The following is a 20,217-nucleotide window of genomic DNA, read 5'->3' on the forward strand; positions in this document are numbered from 1 at the left end:
GCATTCGTTCAGGATGTTGGCACTGCATAGGACTTAACACATTGACTGCATGATAGAGAGAGCCAATAGGGAGTATAAGCATCATGCATGTCAAGCACGTAAAATGTATAGCATCAGATGAACAAGGGCTGAGAGCCTATGCCTACAAAATGTTCTACTTCCAAGCGCTCGATCAAACACTAGTGCATTAGTGTGGCCATAGAGGTTTGGGTGGCACACTTAGGACACAAGGAATGATTAAGTTTAACCCATAACCCATAAGGACACACGACGGATAAGGGATTGCAAGACATTTAGTTTCCATCGATTTAGATATGTAGCATAAGATCTCAATTATGCCCTTAGGGTACGATGACCATATGGTAGAGATTGAAGAGGATGATGGGTCGACAGTTTGATGCATAGAGTATAGAGCCTGCCAGCACACACAATTATAGCACCACTCATACGTCTATTGCATACAAGTGGTAGCATCCATGCACACTGGTCCATAACCCACCCAATTGATTACTCGATAAGTGAGTGAAAGAAACAATGTACAAGGCCATGCCACAACTACTTAGCATGGGAAAAATGTAAGCAAGGGTCATGAGACTGCCTCTACTATCCAATAGGCAACAATAGTATAACACCATTAATGCTTGGTCTAGCTGGGGCTACACACGTAAACCTTGTTGTCACCACTCTAAGGGGATGTTGCCCGATTTAGAGACATGTTCTTACAATCTTAGGCAATAGTGATTGCATGCATGGGCTTAGCCAGGCTAAGGCATTTTTGTGGTCAATGAGAAAGGACTAAGAGATTACCAAATACCCGAGAGAGTTGGCAAGACCAAGCTTGCGACTGTAGCTTCTACTTTTACTACCTCAAAGAGTCGTTGCCTGATTTAGAGACTTGGTTTGGTTTCTGAGGCAGCATCAGCCATAAGCATGGGCTTGAGCTTAGCAAAGCCAAGCCTTTTTTCTGCATGCATACCAACAAGTCAAGGCCATGGGCATTTACTAGTCATCAAAGGAACTAGTCATTAGACAACATGACCAAAAGGCATACACAGCCTGGATTTTGCTTCAGGGATATTGCTATGGATGTACGTAATGACAGTCCTATCATGCACACTTTCTCCATTTATGAGGGAAGAAAGGGTTCCTGAACAACCATCCCCTAAAAGCATAAGAGATTTTATAGATATGCTAGCTATAGACAATAAAGTATCTATAATGGGGACACTTTTTTCAAACAAGTATATCTCACACCAAGGGTTTGCAAGTGCCAATAGTGGTCGAGGCATGTGCATATAACAAGGCCTAGCATGTGTCGATGATGTTCAAGACAAGTGCTATAGTAAGGGCTAGCATGTGCCAATGGTATTTGAGGTAACTGCTCGAACCAAGGGCCATCTTCTACCAATGCTGATGAAGGCATATGCCAACACTAGGTCTAGATTATGCTAATGCTAATCGAGGCATGTACCCACACCGAAGGCTAGCATATGCCAATGATGGTAGAGGTAGGTGGTCATACCAATGGCCAGCTTATATCGATGGTGGTTAAGATAGGTGCCCATACCTAAGACTAGATTTTGCCAATGGTGGTCGAGATAGGTGCTTGTACTAAAGGCTAACTTATGCTAATGATGCTCGAGGCTTGTGCCTACACCATGTGCCAGTGTCACAGCCTGCAAAAGTATAAACCAAACTAAGGTTAATACTTTTAAAAAGGCCCTAAATGGACTAGGCCTTGGTGTAGGTAGACTAAGCCTAGGTGTAGGCATACCAAGCCATAGCAACCTAATAAATAAAACTTTTTACAAAGATCTAGAAATTCTTAAAGATAGTATAGTTCCCTATACAATTTAAACTCTTGATGTATATCTCATGTAATCTCTTTGTAATCTTAGACTCTATAATAACAATTAGATTGAGTGAATCTCAGCCATTGATTCATGGGGGCTTCAACTATAAATATAAGGCCTCTTCAACCTCATTTGATGTATAGAAACATTTGAGTGAATACAAGTAATAGCATTTCCAAGCATGTCTTGCTTTCTAGCCTTTTCTAGCTTTAGAATGCCTTTCAGTGTTCTTTTGAGTGCTTACTCTTTGAAAGTGTTTTCAGGTTGACTTAGGCATACAAGGAGGGAGTCCAGCTAATGCTACATAGAGCATTGGCATAAGTTTTAGGCCTATGATAGTTGGTATTAGAGCAGGTTCTGTTTCAAGGTCATTCCATTTTGCACTCAAGGTGTTCAAGGAAATGGCATCTCAAAGTGATGTTGGTAGCCAACATCCAAAGGTCTAGGAGTGAGCCCATGAAAGGGGAAAGAAGGCTACTTCAAGGGACATGATGTTGACTTTGGATGGCCACTTAGCCAAGGTAGGGGTGATAATGTTAGACTTTAGGGAGATGTTTGAGGAGACCAAAGAGGAGATCAAGGAAGGATTCCATGATGCCCTTAACGAAACCATTGACATGTTCACCTAAAAGAATAAGGCCTTGGAGGCCTAGGTTGAGATGATGAGCAAGAAGATGAATGAGCTTAAAAGAGAGGTCACAGCATGCAAGGTAGCCATTTTGAATGGTGTATTAGCTATATTAGCTTAGGCTTGAGTGGAAGTTCTTAACCAAAGAAGTACAAGGGAACTCAGTCTACAAAGGATATGGATAACTTTTTATGGGGAATGGAGCAGTACTTCTAAGCCATAGGCACAATGAGAATGCCACTAAGGTAAGCACAACCTCAATGTATTTGGTTGCCATTACATTATTATGGTGGAGGCACATGTGTAATGATACAAGCCTTGGAGATTCTATTGTTTGGACTTGTAAAAAGTTCAAGATAGAGTGTAAGCAACAGTTCTACCTTGTGTATGCTAATGATGTGGCAAGGGCAAAGATCCATAGACTTAATCAAAAAGGTATGGTGTGAGAGTATGTTTATGAGTTTTTAAAACTAATGCTCTAAATTTCAAATCTTAGAGAGGAGGAAGGTCTCTTTTGTTTCATGGATAGATTCAAACTATGGGCCAAGAATGAGTTAGAGTGAAAGGTTGTCAAAGATCTAGCCAAAGCCATGATAGCTATTGAGTCCTTGGTAGAGATCTAGCCATAGAAGAAATCTAAGTCATTCAAACCAAAAGGTAATGGCAGAGACCAATAGTCTAAGTAAGGAGACAAAGATCGACAGTTAAAGGATGGGAACAAAGGTTGACAAACCAAGAATTGTCAACGTAAGTCACCATCGAGGAAGTAGAAACCAAGGTAGAGGAACAACAAAGATCGTGAGCCACTCATTTATTTCATTTATGAAGGTCCACACATGTTAAGCAACTACCCTAAGAAAACCAAGCTATCTGCCATCAACAAAGAGGATTATGAGGGGCCAGAGAAGGAGACCATGAAGCTTGGCTTGATTGTGCTGAATTTAGTATAAGCAAAAAGATGTTGCAAGTAGAAAGAATTGATGTTTGTAGACATGATGTTCATAAGAGCATCTCACTTGTTCATATCTAGAGATATAGCCCATAAGCTAAACCTAAAGGTGTAGAAAAGGGTTGGTATGATTAAAACAATCAACTCCAAGGAGGTGCCAATAATTAGAATAGCATATGGAATGGAACTACAACTTTGTGAGTGGAAAGGCAAGGAATCAATTGAAGAAATTCTTCTAGATGATTATGGCCTTGTTGTTGGTTTAAAATTCCTTGACTGTATTAGTGCACTTGTGATGTCTTTTGCCAATATATTTGCATATTAGACTATTGATACCCCTGTATTATGCTAGTGAGACGAGAATTAGGGTCAGGGACCAAGATGCTATTTGCTATATAGCTGGCCAAGGGAGAGAGCAAAAATGAAGACACTTTCATTGTAGCCATAAAGATGGAAGAGTCCAAGCAAAATGGTGTTGACACCTCTTTGGAAGAACTAGAGGTGCTAGAATCATTTAGCGATGTGATGCCTAATTAATTGCTTATGAGGCTACCACCAAAGAAAGAGATGGATCATAAAATTAAGCTGGTGTCAAATGTTGCCCCACCAACCAGAGCCCTATATTGAATGTCACCTCGAATGTTGGAGGAGTTACAATAATAGCTCAAGGAGCTTATTGACGCAACCTACATTAGACCATCAAAAGCCCCATTTGGTGCCCCGATGATGTTCCAGCAGAAACATAATATGTCCTTGTGACTATGTATAGATTACAAGGCACTGAACAAACTGATAAGTCAAAACAAGTACCCAATCCTACTCATTATAGATTTGTTTGACCAACTTGGAAATGCTAGGTGGTTCACCAAGCTAGACTTACGGTCAAGGTACTACCAAGTCAAAATTACTGAAGGGGATAAGCCTAAGATAACTTGTGTTACTTGTTATGGATCTTATGAGCTCTTGGTGATGCTTTTGACCTTGACTAATTTGTTAGCAACATTTTGCATCTTAATGAACAAGGTATTGTAGCCATTCCTAGATCATTTTATTATAGTTTATCTTAATGATATTGTGATTATAGTCGGTCATTAATAAAGTACGCGGAGCACCTTTGGCAAATGTTCTAGGTACTATGGGAAAATAAGTTGTTCATGAAAAATGAGAAATGTTCCTTTGCTTAGAAAAAGATGCCATTCTTAGGCCATATTATTGGTGATGGTAAGATCCAAATGGATGGAAGCATAGTCCAGGCCATACTAGATTGGGAGCTGCCAACAAAGGTCACAAAGCTAAGATCATTCCTTAGATTGGTAAACTATTATAAGTGCTTCATCAAAGGCCATTCTACCATCACCAGACCTTTGACAGACATGCTTAAGAAGGGGAAAGTGTGGGATTGGAGTCAAAAGTGCTAGCAAGCCTTTGATCGATTGAAGCATATAGTGATTGAAGAGCCTATTCTTGCTTTGTTTGATCACACTAAGCCATATGATGTGCATACAATTGCATTAGACTTTACCATTGGATGGGTGCTGTTGCAAAAGAACTATCCGATTGCTTTTGAGACTAGGAGCTCAATAAGATAGAGCATAGGTACATGGTCCAAGAAAAAAAAATGACAGCGATGGTACACTATTTATGCACATAGAGACATTACCTATTAGGATCTAGATTTATGGTTAGAACTAATAATGTTGCGACATACTATTTCTAGACTCAAAAGAAATTGTCTCTCAAGCAAGTTAGATGGCAGGATTTCCTTGTAAAGTTTGATTTTAACATGAGTATAAGCCTAGAAAGGCTAACTTAGTGGCTGATGCACTTAGTAGGAAGGTGATGCTTGCTACCATCAATCAACCTAATAGTTCTTTAGAGCTATACACTAAAGAGGGATTGGCCCATGATCCTATAGCTAAGATGCTCATGAAGAATGCCTAAAAAGATAAAACTAGATTTTTTAGTTGTAGGATGACTTACTTTTCACCAAAGGGAACATGATATTTATGTTGCAACATGGAAAACTCTATAGGGAAGTTATGCAAGAATGCCATGACTTAAGGTGGGCTGGCCACCCTAGAGTACACCACACCTTAGACTTGGTGCAAGACCAATACTACTAGCTTCAGATACAAGATGACATTGAGGTTTATGTCAAAACTTGTCTTGTTTACCAACTAGACAAGGTGGAGTAGAAGTTACCAACAAGTTTATTAGAGCCATTGTCTATATTGGAGCACTGGTGGGAAAGCATTTCATTGGATTTTATAGTTAGACTACCCAAGTCAGATGGGCTTGGGATCATCATGGTAGTGGTGGATCGATTTTCCAAGTATGGAACATTCATTCAAGCAACCAAGGAGTGCCTAACCAAAGAGGTAGCCCACTTATTCCTAAAGAATGTGGTGAGGTATTAGGGCTTACTACATCATTAGTGATCGAGATGGGCATTTTACTGGGTGATTCTGGATAGAGTTATTCAAGCTATTAGGGTCAAACTTAAACTTTTCCACCAGCGTGAATCCACAAACAGATGGGCAAACTAAGTGAGTTAAAGGTTTATGTAAGGTCTACATCTAACACTATATTAGTGTAACATAATGAGACTGGCCCAAGTTGCTGGAAATTGCCCAATTTTCTTATAACTTGTAGTGGAGTCAGGTAACAAACTATAGTCCATTTGAGTTAGTGATAGACCAGCAACCACTCATTCTAGGAGCTATTATAGCAAGTTACACTGGAACAAATCCAATGGCTTATAGGTTTACCAAGGCTAGGCAAGAGCAAGCAAACTTTATAAGAATCTATCTACACAAAGTAACCAAAGAAAAAAAAGAAGTGGGTAGATTGCAATCGATAAGATATGCAATACTAGGTTGGGGACTTGGTAATGGTAAAGCTGCACTAAGTCTTATGACATAAAGACATGCATAAGGGCCTAGTCTAGAGATATGATGGACCTTTAGTGTTCTGAAGAGAATAGGTAAGGTAGCTTACAAGCTGAAAATACCACCAAAGCCTAAGGTACATCCAATTTTCCATGTCTACATGTTAAAACCATTTCATGATGATCAAGAAGATCTAGTACAAGTAGAGTCGTAGTGTGCACCTCAGGGGATAAAGGCCTCATATCACAAAAGGGTCTAGTGCATTTTAGCTGACAATGTTTTAAGGTGATAGAATTACAGGCCAAGTCATGAGTATTTTGTGCAATGGAAGGGAGTTCCTAATAAAAAGGCAAGATGGAAAGCAGTTAAAGATCTTTGGTAATTAGAGGACTAGATCAACCAATTTCATTGAAAGGATGCAACGAGGGCAACATGGAATCAGGTTGGGAAGAGTGTCACTGCTCATGCAAACTTAACCTAGACCCAGGTTGGCACATCTGAAAAGGCCCAAGATAGACCAGGCCCTAGTGTAGGTAGACTAAAGCCACCGTGTAGGCGCATTGGCCATAGTAGTCCCAACAAATCACTAGGCCCAAGCAAACCTAACTGAGAGAACTTTTTAGAAGGATCTAGAGACTCTTAAGGATAATATAGTTCCCTATACAATTTGAACTCTTAATGTATATCTCATGTAATCTTTTTGAAAATCTTAGACTCTATAATAGCCATTGGATTAAGTCAATCCTGCTATTGATTCATAAGGGCTTCAACTATAAATAGAGGGCTCCCCACCTTCATTTGATGTATAAAAAATTTAAATGAACATAAGTTATACCATTTTTAAGCATCTCTTGCTTTCTAGCCTTTTCTAGCTTTAGAGTGCTCACTCTTCGAAAGTGTTTTTAGCCTAACTTAGGCATGCAAGGAAGGAGTTTGGCCTAAGGCCACATAGAGCAGTGGCATAAGTCCCAAGCCTATAACACCAGCATGTGCCAATGATGGTCGACGTCTTAGCCAAAGTTTGATTCTGGGCCACGGTGCACATGTTGGGCTTAGGCATATATTGGTGTTGTATTGTTTGCCTAGGGCACCATCGCTGAAGCATGGTTAGAGAACCTGATCGGTAGCATTCGGGTTTTGAAGATTAGGGGAGGAGGGCCAGGAAGTGCACGCACATGATGTGTGATGGTTGCTAGACCTTAGCCCTTATATTGTCCCTTTATCCCTCAAGGAACCTTGGCAACTCACACCCCCTTAAAAAGCAAAAAGCTTTTACAAGTTCATAGCTAGTAGCCATTCAAATGTTTGAATGGGGATGCTTTTTTCAAATGGCCGCAAAATCTTTTACACTTCAATTTTTTAGCTAAATTTTTTTATGGATGCCAACAAAAATACAAGGATCACATATACCAAAATTTGGGCCAAAACACCTTCTACAAAATTTCAAAAACTCCTGAACAGTAAAAAATTTTAAAAATTATGAAAAATAAAAAATAAGTCATCTTATCGTGAAACTTCATAAGAAGGCTTAGGGGACAATTATATGAATTTACAAGCTATAAAAATGGCATTGGCATTGCAAAAATGTGAAGATATACCTAAACCTACTTACTTCCCCTATCATTGCATACATGGTGCGTAACCCAGCAAGTGTCGATGCTATTTTGAGAAACTACCTGTACAAAGGGCTAACATGTGCTGATGGTGGCCAAAGCATGTATAGAGACCAAGGGCCAACATGTCTCAATGGTGGTTAAGACATGTGCATATGTCACGATCTACAAGCTGGTCCAGACCTAAGAGTTTTCTCTAAGTTGAAGAGTAGTTCTAATTCAAGCAAGATAGAGTTGACAGCCAACAAGACTAGGCCTTGAGGCATGCTAAAGGTCTAGGTCATAGGGAACTAGCCTAGAATAATGGTATGAGCAGTGATTAAGACTCCAAAGGCTTAAGCTTGATGTTTAAGTTTGGTAGAATTAAGCCAAGCCTAGGTATGGGTACTGGTGAGTGTTATATGAATTTACAAACCATAAAAATGGCATTGGCATAGCAAAAATATAAGGATGTTCTTGAACCCCCTGCTGTCTGGTAGTGGTATGCATGGTGCATGGCCTAGGCCCAAGATACCTATGCTTGGTGTGTAGCCCAACATGTGCCAATGGTGTTCAAGGGAACTGTCGAGACAAAAGGCTAAGATGTGCTGATGGTGATCTAAGCAAGTACTAAGACTAAGGGCCAACATGTCCCAACAGTGGTATGAGGTATGTGAATGTGTCATGGTCCACAAGCTAGCGTAGGGGTTCTCTCTAAGTTAAAGGGTAGTTCCAATTTTAGCAAGACAAAGTTTGAAAACTAGAGGGACCATGCCTTGAGGGGCACTAAAGGTCTAGGTTATGGGAACTAGCCCAAAACAGTGGTATGATGAATGATCAAGACTCTAACGACTCATGCATGAAGTTCTAGTTCAATAAAATTGAGCTAGGCCTAGGTACAAGCGTGGTGAGTGTTTTATGAATTTACAAGCCATAGAAATGGCATTGGCATAATAAAAATATGAAGATGTGCTTGAACCCACTTACTGCTCGGTTGTGGTACACATGGTGTGTGGCTTACGCCCAAGATCCTCACTCTTGGTGCATAGCCTAAGATGTGCCAATGGTGTTCAAAGGAACTACCCACATAAAAGTCCAACATGTGTTGATGGTGGTCAAAGCATGCCAAGACCAAGGGCCAACATGTTAAAATGGTGATCATGGCAAGTGCATGTGTTATGGTTTACAAGCTAGTCTAGGCCCAAGGGTTTTTTTCAAGTCAAGAAGTAGTTTTAGCTCTAGCGAGATAAGGTCTAACACCAAGAAGACCAAGCCTTGAGGAGTATTAGAGGCCTAAGTGATGGGGAACTAGCTTAGAACAGTAGTATGGGTAGTGTTCAAGACTCTAAAGGCTCAAACACTATGTTTAAGTTTTGTAAAATTGAGCCAAGCCCAAATGCAAGCGCCAATGAGCTCTTATATGAATTTACAAGCCATAAAAATGGTATTGGCATGGTAAAAATATGAAGATGTGCTTGAACCCATCTACTACCCGATTGTGGTGTGCATTGTACATTTCCTAGGCCTACCATGTGGCCCAGCAAATGCTAATGGTGTTCAAGGGAACTGTATGCAAAAAGGCCAACATGTGCCAATAGTGGTTGAAGCATGTGCCAAGACAACATGTCCCGATGGTGTTTGAGGCATGTGCATGTGTCATAGTCTACAAACTAGTCTAAGCCCATGGGTTTTCTTTGCGTTAATGAGCAGTTCTAATTCTAATGGGACATTGCCAGGGGCACCAAGCATTAAAGCCTACTGAAGGATTAGGTTGTGGGAAACTAGCCTAGAATAATGGTATAGCAATGATAAGACTCTAGAGGCTTAGACATAGTGTTTAAGCTTGGCAGAATTGAGCCAAGCCTAGGTGTAGGCATTGGTGAGCACTTATATGAATTTACAAGCCATAAAAATGGCATTGGCATGGCAAAACTATGAAAATGTGCCTAAACCCATCTATTGCTCGATCATGGTATGCATGGTGTGTGGCCAAGCCAAGGATACCATTGTATGGTGCTTGGCCCAACATGTACTGATGGTGTTCATGGGAACTGCCTATATATTGGGCCAACATGTGTCGATGGTGGTCAAACCATATACCAAACCAAGGGGCCAATAATTCTCGATGATGGTCAAGGCATGTGCATGTGTCACGGTCTACAAGTGTCACAGACCGTATTGAGTTTAGGACCAAGAGGGTCATGTGACAAGACTTGCTAGAGATGGTATGGGCAATGGACCAAGAAGGATCAGAACTGAGGCTATAAAGGTGCATACTTTATGCAAATGTGTAGGTTAAGGGTAAGGTCGTAGTGTAAAAGTACACTTGAAGTGAGCTGAATGGTGTCAAAAATGAGGATTGCTCATTGGAAAGTTCTAGAATATCCTAGGATGTGGTGTGGGTAGTTAGGCATAAAATGGCCCAAAACCACTTGGAGAGATAAGCTAAGTGAACAGGCATGGAATCTTTTAGATAAGCTTGGAGATAAGCTAGGCCCACAGGTATAAAAGAGTCTAAAAAAGCCTAGAGGTAGGCTAGATGCATAGGCATCAAAAGTTCCAAAATGGCTAGGTGTGGGCATAGTGCCAGGCACTATAGTGCCTAGACAAGGAAGTCTTTAGAAAGCCATAGCTATAGACAAAATGGTGCGTAAATGAAGAAGGCTCTGAAAGCCACTAGGCATGGGCATTCAGCAAGAGTACTCGAACACTTCTAGACGTAGAGCTCAGTAGAAAACCTAAAACTAATAAAAATCTAAAGAGGTCTTAGTCGAACCTATTTGAGCTTAGGCATCCTAGAACTATCCAAAAGGCCCATAATGGCCATAGACATGGATTCATTACAACCACAAGTACTAAAGAGACTCAAGTATAAATAAGAGAGCCTTCCCTCTTATTTGTACATAAGCCATAAGCAATAGGTGACAACATAGAGAAGCAAGAGTGTAAAGCATTAGGGACTTAGGCCTTGAAAGCCTTTGTAAAGAACACATAGGGACTGTATTCCAAGGGCAAGTGTACATATCCCATCAAGTAAATAAACTACTTTTACCTTAACCATTTTTTTTCTAGCTTTCTCATAAACTCTTAGGAGGTTAGTCAAGTTCTAACATAAGTGTATGGCACAGTTGGTTAGCATATGACACAGGTATATAGGTGGTAGTTTCCCTTCTAAGGCCATATGATAGCTAGGCTTAATCTCTTGGCTCATGACAGTTGGTATCAAAGCTAGTTCCAACCAGAGTTGGTATTAGAGTAGGTTCTAACTGAGGTGGGATCAAAACTTTCATTATGATTAGAGTTAGTGTTAGTTCCATTGTGCAAGTAGCTTGTATGCTAGTATGCTAGTTGGGCTATTAACTTGCACTGGGAAGTGTTGTGCAGACAATCGTTGGTTCTTATGCTGAAAGTGGGGCACAAAGATGCTTGAGTGCTCCTTAAGAAATTATGGGAAATCTTTAGTATAAGCTTTGCAATTATGGTGCATATGCAAATGCATGGCCTTAACCCATAGGCAGAGTGCATAAGTGATGTGCAAGAGGGTCAAACACCCATAGGCAAAGGAAAAAGGGCTAGTTTGAAGGATTTATTATCATCCACTGATTTTTGATTGGCCAAATACGAGTTAGCCATGAGAGATTTGAGAGATCGATTACAAGACACCGAGGATCACATACAAGAGTTGAACTCAACACAGGAAGAGCTCAAAAAATAGTTATATGGTACCTTGATCTGAGAGATGAAAGTGCTCACGTACCATAATGAAGCTTTAAAAGCTTAGGTAATAGCCTTGTAAGAAGAGTTATAGCAACTTAGGTGGAAGTTTGCTGTGTTTCAAGCTACCATAATTGTAAATAAAGGTTTGGGACCTAGGGTAAAGCTACTTAAACAAACGCATTCAAGGGAAGTTGCTTGGCCAAAGAAGTCAAAACTTTGTGTGGGGCATGGAGCAGTACTTTTGAGTGGCTAGCATAGCAAATGAAGCTAAGGTAAGCACCATTAGTATATACTTAACTGATGTGGCCTTGTTGGAGTGGCGTCAAAGGTACGATAGCATGTAATGAAAGAAAACTACAATCACCACATGAGATCAGATTGTGAGGGAACTAACAAGGTAGTTTAAGCTAAAGCATGTAGAAAAAGAAGCTCGGATGAAGCTTTATCAACTCATTCAAAGGAAAGAGTGCAAGACTATTGTTGAAAGTTCTCAAAACTATCACTTATGGTTCCTAGCATGGGTGAGCAAGAAGCCTTATTCTACTTCCTCAATGGGATAAAGCCATGGGCAAGAATTAAGTTAAAGTAGCATAGAGTCTAAGACTTGAGTAAGGCAATTGCAGTTACAAAATTGTTGGTCAAGTTTGAGCGCACCAAGTCTCCTAAGCCTAGGGACTATGTCATGGGCTCTAGTCTTAAGCCTAAATCTGTGCAGCTTTAAGCTTGGACATGAACTCCTTAGCCTAAGTTCAGCCTCCTAAAAAAGCATGTGTGCAAGCAACAACAAGGAAAGGCAAAATACACATGTTAAAAGAGAACACAACAAAATGCTAAAATATGCTTTGTATATTACTGAAAACAAGTGTTTGATGATGATGTACAAAGAAAGGAGGGGTAGCCCTCTATTTATAGCCCTAGCACTATATGGCTCCTTCTGATTCTAAGGGTCAACTAGATCTTACATTAAGTGCTGCTGATCTTGGGCGCTTCTGAAAGGTTAAAGATCAACCCTAATCTCTTAGGTCCACCTTGGTGGCATACAAGCCTAACCCTAGTTATATGGGTAGGCCTGAGTGATGTGTGAGCAATTTAGACTCTTCTGCTAAGCATATTGCACAAACCCCAATAATTGCCCCTAGTGCTAGAGCTTTGGTTCCTGATGCTCAGGCCTAAGTGCCTAGTATGCCCACCTAGGGTGTGATATTTTTCCTCACCTGATCTCATGATGCCCTCATTGTATCATCTATATTGAACTATTTGATCTGGTCCTAAAATTGCCATAGGTCTTCTACTAGTTCCTAGCTCACTTCATGTCTAGAAACCCCTTTCATTACATGAAACACTCCTATCTTGGTTGATAATTCTTCTGCCTCACTTCTCGATCAATAAGAATGCTATGGTCCTCCCTTTTATATGAGGCCTTGGCTCCCAATGGTGCACCTTTTGACTCTACTCATCCTGGATCTCCCTTGTCCTTATTAAACGATTTGAGCATGCCAACATGGAACATCAAGTGTACCCTCAACTTGGATGGCATATCTAGCTTGTTGATAACCTTGCCTACCATTTTTAGAACTCTGAAAGGTCTTTTAAACCTTTGGACTAAGCCTTTGTGTAGCCTTTTTTAGTGCACAATGGGGTGCAGCTTCACCAAAACCAAGTCCCCCACTTGGAACTGTACATCTTTCCTCTTTTGGTCTACTCACATTTTTGACCTCTTCATAGCTTGGTGTAGATAGCCTTTGGCCAAGTTGGCTTGCTCTTACCAAGCCTTGGCAAACTTGTATGGTATTGGATTAGGCCATGTATAACCTATAGCAATTGAACTGGGTGTTAGCACTAACCTATCACAATCTCAAAAGGTTTGTTACTTCACTTCTTTATAGGTTGTATGAGAACTGGGTGACATCTAATAGCTTTGGGCAGCCCTATTGCATGGCACTCATATAGTGCTTAAGGTAGACCTCCAATAGTCCATTCATTTTAGTTTGCCCATCAGTCTATAGATGCATGCTAATGGAAAAGTTCAAGTTTGACCTTAATAGCTTAAACAACTTAGTCCAGAACTGCCCTGTGAATCACCCATCCCAATCACTAATAATGGTCCTTAGTACACCCTAGTACTTCACCATGTTCTTTAAGAACAAATAGGTTACCTCATCGACTGGGCACTCCATGGTTGCTAGAATGAAATCTCATACTTGCAAAACCTATCCATCACTACCATTATGCTCCCAAACCCATCTACCTTAGGTAAATTTACTATAAAGTCTAGAATGACACTTACCATGGTCGTTTTGGTATCAGCAAAGGCTCAAAAAGACCACTTGGTGGCATAAGCTTTACCTTATCTTATTGGCACACAAGATAGGTTTTAACATAGGCCTCCACATCATCCCTCAAGTGCAGCCAGTAGTACCAATCCTCTAATAGTGTTAAGGTGCGGTGCATGATTGGGTGACCGGCCCATTTTGAGTCATGGCACTCTTGCATCACCTTCCTGCGAAGCTTTCCATGCTATAGCATAAACATTTTGCTACCCTTTGTGTACAACAAATCACCTAGCAAATAAAGCCACCTAGTTTTACCATACCTGGCAAGCTCGATGAGAGCCTTGGCTATAGGATCATGTGCAAGCCCTTCTTTAATGCACTACATCAAGGACCCTTCTAGTTAGCTAATGGTAGCAAGGCTCACCATTTGGCTTAAGGCATCAACCATCATGTTTGCCTACCTAAGCTTGTACTCTAACCTGTAGTCAAGTTTTATAAGAAAGTTTTGCCAGTGAACCCATTTGGGGGTCAACTTCTTTTACGTTTGGAAGTAGCTGGTTGCCACAATGTTGGTTCTAACCACAAACCTCATCCCTAATAAGTAATGCCACCAAGTGCATAAACAATGCACCACTGCTATCATATTCTTCTCCTGGACCATGGACCTATGCTCAGTCTCATTCAGCTTCTAGCTTTCAAATGTAACTAGATGGTTCTTCTGCATGAACATTCCCCCTATCGTAAAGTCTGATACCTTCGTATGTTCATATGGCTCAGCCTTTGATGGCTTGATGTAACTAGCATTAATCAGCTTTCTGAGCTACTTTTTCAGCCCCTCTAATTTTAGAGCTGACATTCCATAAGGGGCTTTAGCTAGTAGCTTAACCTCGAGCACCAACTCGATCATATGGATGCATTCTAGGTAACTATGTGCGTTTCACATCTTTAAAGGCCTTCAGCACCTCTAGCACCTTTGAAGGGGTCTCTCTCAGTTTATAATATTTTAGGGTAGCCAAGAAGGTGTTTTCATCCCTACTCATTGCCTTGGCAAACTAAATGGCTAATAGCACCTAATAGCACCTTGGTTCCAAGCCCCGCTCCAAACCTCAAGGGTACAAGGCATTAGCAACATACATCCAAAATGCATAAATAATTGGCAAAAGGTATAAGGAAGGTGTTAATCTGAACAAGGAAATCTAAACCAATCACAAACTTATAATCATCCAAGGGTATTACCTCGATGGTCTCCTTACCCTTCTAATCTCCAAGCTATAGCTCTACTCCATGTGCCACTCTAATGGTTGGAACCTCTTTAGAGTTTATTGTCGTGATGGTTCTAGCCTCTTTTTACACCTTTAGACAGAGTTTCTAGGCTCTTTCACCTAAAAAGAATAAGTGTAAGGCCTCTGTGTCCACCAGGGTGCTCACCTTTTTGCCTGCAAGCAACAGATCTACGAACATCTGTCCTTTTGGCTTTCAACTTCCCTTACCTTAGACAACATTAAGCACGATCAACCTAAGCTTTGTTGTCTCCCTTTTTGGCACCTTACCCAACTCATTGTCTATGGTAGCCAGCTTGCCTCTCTTTAGGTAATCTTGGATCCTATACAACTCTCTACATAGGTAACAAGAGAGCAACTCTCACTTCTTCTTTACCTTTCTCTTTTCTACTAGTGGCTTCCTTTGGCCATCCTTGTCTGAATGGTCTCAGTCTCCATCCTTGGACTGCTGGTCATGGTCTCTTCTCTTGGACTATTGATCTTTGTCTCTTTTGCCTTTGCCCTTCCCCTTAGGCATGAAACACTCGAACTTGTTCTGTGGCTTCAACTCCACCAAAGACTCGACTGTGGTTATGGCCTTGGCCAACTCATGAACTCTTCTTATTTGTAGCTTGTGCTTCACCTATCTTAAGCCTATCCATGAAGGCAAATAGACCTTCAGTCTCACTCAGATAAAAAATATGAAGCATTAATTCAAATAATTTCTAGACATACTCCCTTATGTCTTCCTATTGAATAAGCTAGCATAACTTTGCTCATGCCTCATCATTGGTGTACTCGAGGTAGAATTGCTCCCTAAATTCTTTTTGGAACTCCACCTAAGTCCCAATCAAGGCATCACCACACCCGACATCATCACACCTACGCATCCAACATAACAAGGCAACATCAGTAAGATACATGGAAGTAGTGTTTACCTTAGTGGCATCATCATGCATGCTAATGGCTCAGAAATACTACTCCATCCCCTATAGAAAGTTGTAAACTTCCTTGGTAGCCCTAATCCCCTTAAACCTTTTAGGCTTAGGGATCTCAACATGATACTTTGGCACTTTAGCTATCATGCCATTCCTAATGGCTGTCTTGCAAGCAATGAGCTCCCCTTTGAGCTATTTGATCTCCTTACGCATGGATTCCATCAAGGCCTCCAAGGTTTTATTCCATTGGGCAAGCATGTCGATAGTTTCATTTTGAGTACCCTATACCTAACCTTTGAGCTCCTCCTCTCGAAAGTCCAATTCCTTAAAGTACTTTGTCAAGCTTCTTCTTCACATTGCCCACTATCACCTTCACTTTGGCCAAATGCCTATCTATGGTAGACCAGATGTTCCTCGAACTAGATTTCTTACCTTTTCCATGGCCTTGCTCCTGAGCCTCTGGTTGTTGGCTAGCAACATCACTTTAGGATGCCATCTTCGTAATGTTTTGGATGCAACCTGCACGTAAATAAGTAGAACCTGCTTTGATACCAACTATCATGGGCTTTGGTCTTAAGCCTAAATTCGTGTGGCCTTAATCTTGGAAATGAACTGCTTAGCCTAAATTTAACCTATTAAAAAAACGTGCATGCAAGCAACAACAAAGAAAGGTAGAATATGCAAGTTAGAAGAGAACACAACAGAATGCTAGAATATACTCTGTATATTACTGAGGACAAGTGTTTGATGAGGATGTACAAAGAAAGGAAGGGTAGCCTTTTATTTATAACCCCAGCATCGTATTGTTACTCCTAAAATCAAGGTGATTATAAGAACCTTAAAAATTAGGGATTACACATTAATACATAGATTACATAAAGCTCTTCCTGATTCGAAGGGTCAACCAGATCCTACATTGAGTGTTGCCAATCCTAGGTGCTCCTAGAAGGTTTTGGATCAGTCCAACTCTCTTAGGTCCACCTAGGTGTGGTGTAAGCTTGGCCCTGGTTCTGTAAGTAGGCCTGAGTGATGGGCAGGCAATTTGGACTGTTCTACCAAGCTCATTGCATAAATCCTTACAATTATCCTTGGTGCTTAAGCCTAGGTTCTTGATGCTCAGGCTTGAGTGCGTGGTGCGCCCGCCTAGGGTGTGACAACTACGTTTTGGTGGGGAGACAAGAGTAACCACTTTTTTTCAGAGGATAAGGTTGAGAAGAAGCCTTGACATTGCAGGCAAAGGTCAATGACCTTGATAAAAAAAAAGGTAAGAAGGCCATTACCTTTAGCTGCTTCTTGTATTTGGGATCACATAAGCCTAAAGATTGCCCACAACAGAAAACACTTATAGCCATTGTGAAGACTTATGAGTAGTCTAATGGCGAGAATAATGGTAGTCATTAGCACCTTGAGGACTTTACAAGAACATTGAGGCTTGGTGCTATTCAATTGAGCCAAGAGAAAGAGATCTCTTAAGCTTCCAATAAGGATGAGCTAATAGGATCAGTAGAGTGTGGTCGAAGAGAGCCACCTATCAAACTAAAAAGATCAACCATATCCCTCTGATCAGTGTGCCTAATGGTTGACTCTTAGGAGAAAGTCAGTTCAACAGTAAACACATCAATGTTAAGGCAAGAGAAAGGGGTGATCATGAAGGCATGCTAATGACTATCGAGATAAGGGATGGATATTAATCTAGTGTGCATGTGTGATGAAGGATTGGCATTCCCCTAGCAATAAGAGTGTTACTACTCATTGCTAGAGTGTTGGACCTTGCATGAGTCTAAGACCAAAAGTGTTGTGTGACAATACTTGCTCAAAATGGTACAGGCAACAAACTAAGAAACATCAAAACTATGGCCCTAAAAGCACTACTTTACCTAAGTATACAGGCCAAGGCCAGAGTGAAAGAGTACACTCAAAGTGAGCTACACAGTGCCAGGGATAAGAATTGCTCATTGGAAGGTTCTAGAACACCTCAAGATGTGGTGCAGGTAGTTAGGCATAGAAAGGCCTAGAACCACCTAGAGATAGGCTAGGTGCTCAAGATTAGAAACTTCTAAGCAAGCCTAGTGAAAGGCTAGGCATGCAAGTGTAAAAGAATTTGGAGAAGCCTAGAGGTAGGCCAAGTGCATGGGCACTGAAGGTTCTAAATAGGCAAGGCATGAGGGGGGATGAATTAAAGTGACAATGTGTTGAATCTTAACAGATCATGACAGTAAGGCCACTTTGCCACTTACAATACCCTATTGGGTATTTAAGTCGTATGCAAAGAATTCTACCCCACTGCTTAGTGGGAATTGAGCTCCAAAGAGGCCCATAAGGATTGTCTGCCATAAAGGCTATATCTACGATATATGTCTTTCGGGGCTATAGGCCCTTACTATGGGTTGGCAATCGAGTGACAGGCGCATGCATCACATCTAGCCCTTTGACTTAGAGGCATTCAATCATAATCAAGCATATAGTAGCTTCATGACATTGGCTTTTCAACGAAGCATGATGACCAATTTTGCTAATCAACTATTCCTCTCATACCATGTTGAGTTACATTATGGTGTTGCCACCAGTAGGGTAAAACTAACTTGTCTCACGACAGTCTAAACTTAGCTCAAGTTTTCTATTGGTGGGTGAACAATCCAATACTTGGTAAATTCTGCTTCATAATGATATGAAGAGCTGACTTCAAAGGATCAAAAAGTAGTATCACTATGAATGCTTGGCTACCATAAGCCAATTATCTTTGTGGTAACTTTTCTAACGCCTCTAGCTTCAACTTTTGAAGGTTTAAAGGATTGATAGGCTATGTTTTCATGATTTATATTTGCACTAGCAATCAAAATCAAATGAGCTTTTACCTTTTTGTTCCACATGAGATTTCTGTTCTCGTTGAGCTCATTTTAGGACACTGGTGTTATCTTTTAACAAACAAGCCACACTAGCCAAACTCCTCGATTGACCGATTAAGGATAGCCTTAGGTCCAAAAAAAGGGGTCATGGCTTGTCTTTGATTCATGGAATAAGTGAAATAATGTTAAAAGTAGTGGTATTTTGATTTTGCCTAAAAGCTCCCCACTTATCTTACACCCTTCAAGTTATTTCACAAAGTCAGAGTAGAGTCATGCTCAACAAGGTCTTCTTTCTCTTTTGATTCTACCAAGCCTATTCCCTTAGTTATCATTTTATTGGATCATAGATAGGGAACCAGCTTTGAACTTGCTCTAATACCACTTGTCATGGGCTAAAACTCAAGCTTTGACTTATGCAACTCTAGACTTGAGAATGGACTCATCTAATGCAACTCCAGGGCCAGCTACCCTAAGCTACTGCTAAATAAGGCTGTATATAAACTATTTGATGGAAAGCTAAATAGAACAATAGAGATAGGCATGAGTAAACTTGTACTACTAAGTTATGGCATGTATAATGAAGGTGGAGGCACCTCCTATTTATAGCTAAGGCACCCTTGAATCAATAGCTGACTTTTTCCTATCTTATGGCCTACAAAGAGTCTAATATATACATGAGGTTACAATAAAATTACATTAGAGAGTTCTAATTTTACATTAACTCTATTTGGAAAAGAGTTTGAACCAGTTTGGACTCCTTCTTCAGTAGTGCTCACATGGGACCCTTTTTTGGGCTCGTGCTTGGATCGATTCCACCTATGCTTGGGCTTACTCCCATGCCCCTATTTAGGTCTGTCTAAAAGCTATTGAACAAGATCCCTTGGCTTGAGCTCCCTAAGCTTGTTTTAGCACTTGCACACCTATTTTGGGTTATGGTCCTACCCCTAAGATCGTTGTTGTGCTCTAGGCTTAGTCTCTCTTGCATTTTGACTTGGTTTCTGTTGCCTTAGAACCACTTCCTATCTTAGTGAGAACCCCAAGGCTTGGTCTTTCCTATGGACCATGACATTTTCCCCCACTTATTCTAGCAACACCCTCATTGTTATAAGGATGTTGCAACTGGATTGCATACCCCTATGCACATCAGCTTTATCTTCTACCCTTCAAACCAGATTTCTCATATGTTGGTTCCATACTTGAACAAGTACTCTACTAGTTGTTCTCCTTAGTATCATTAGCCCTATGCTACATTGGTCCCTTTCGCCTACATGCTT

The 20,217-nt window shown here is 40.7% G+C and overlaps 1 pseudogene; it reads right to left on the minus strand.

Annotated features, from left to right (window-relative positions):
- Positions 1-18,270: 18,270 nt before the first annotated feature.
- Positions 18,271-19,318, minus strand: LOC149516447 (25S ribosomal RNA; annotated as a pseudogene).
- Between the last annotated feature and the right edge of the window lie 899 nt (positions 19,319-20,217).

This window comes from Durio zibethinus, chromosome 10 (assembly GCF_047325235.1).
Source record: "Durio zibethinus cultivar Kanyao isolate XHJ-2024 chromosome 10, ASM4732523v1, whole genome shotgun sequence".
NCBI classification, from domain to species: domain Eukaryota; kingdom Viridiplantae; phylum Streptophyta; class Magnoliopsida; order Malvales; family Malvaceae; genus Durio; species Durio zibethinus.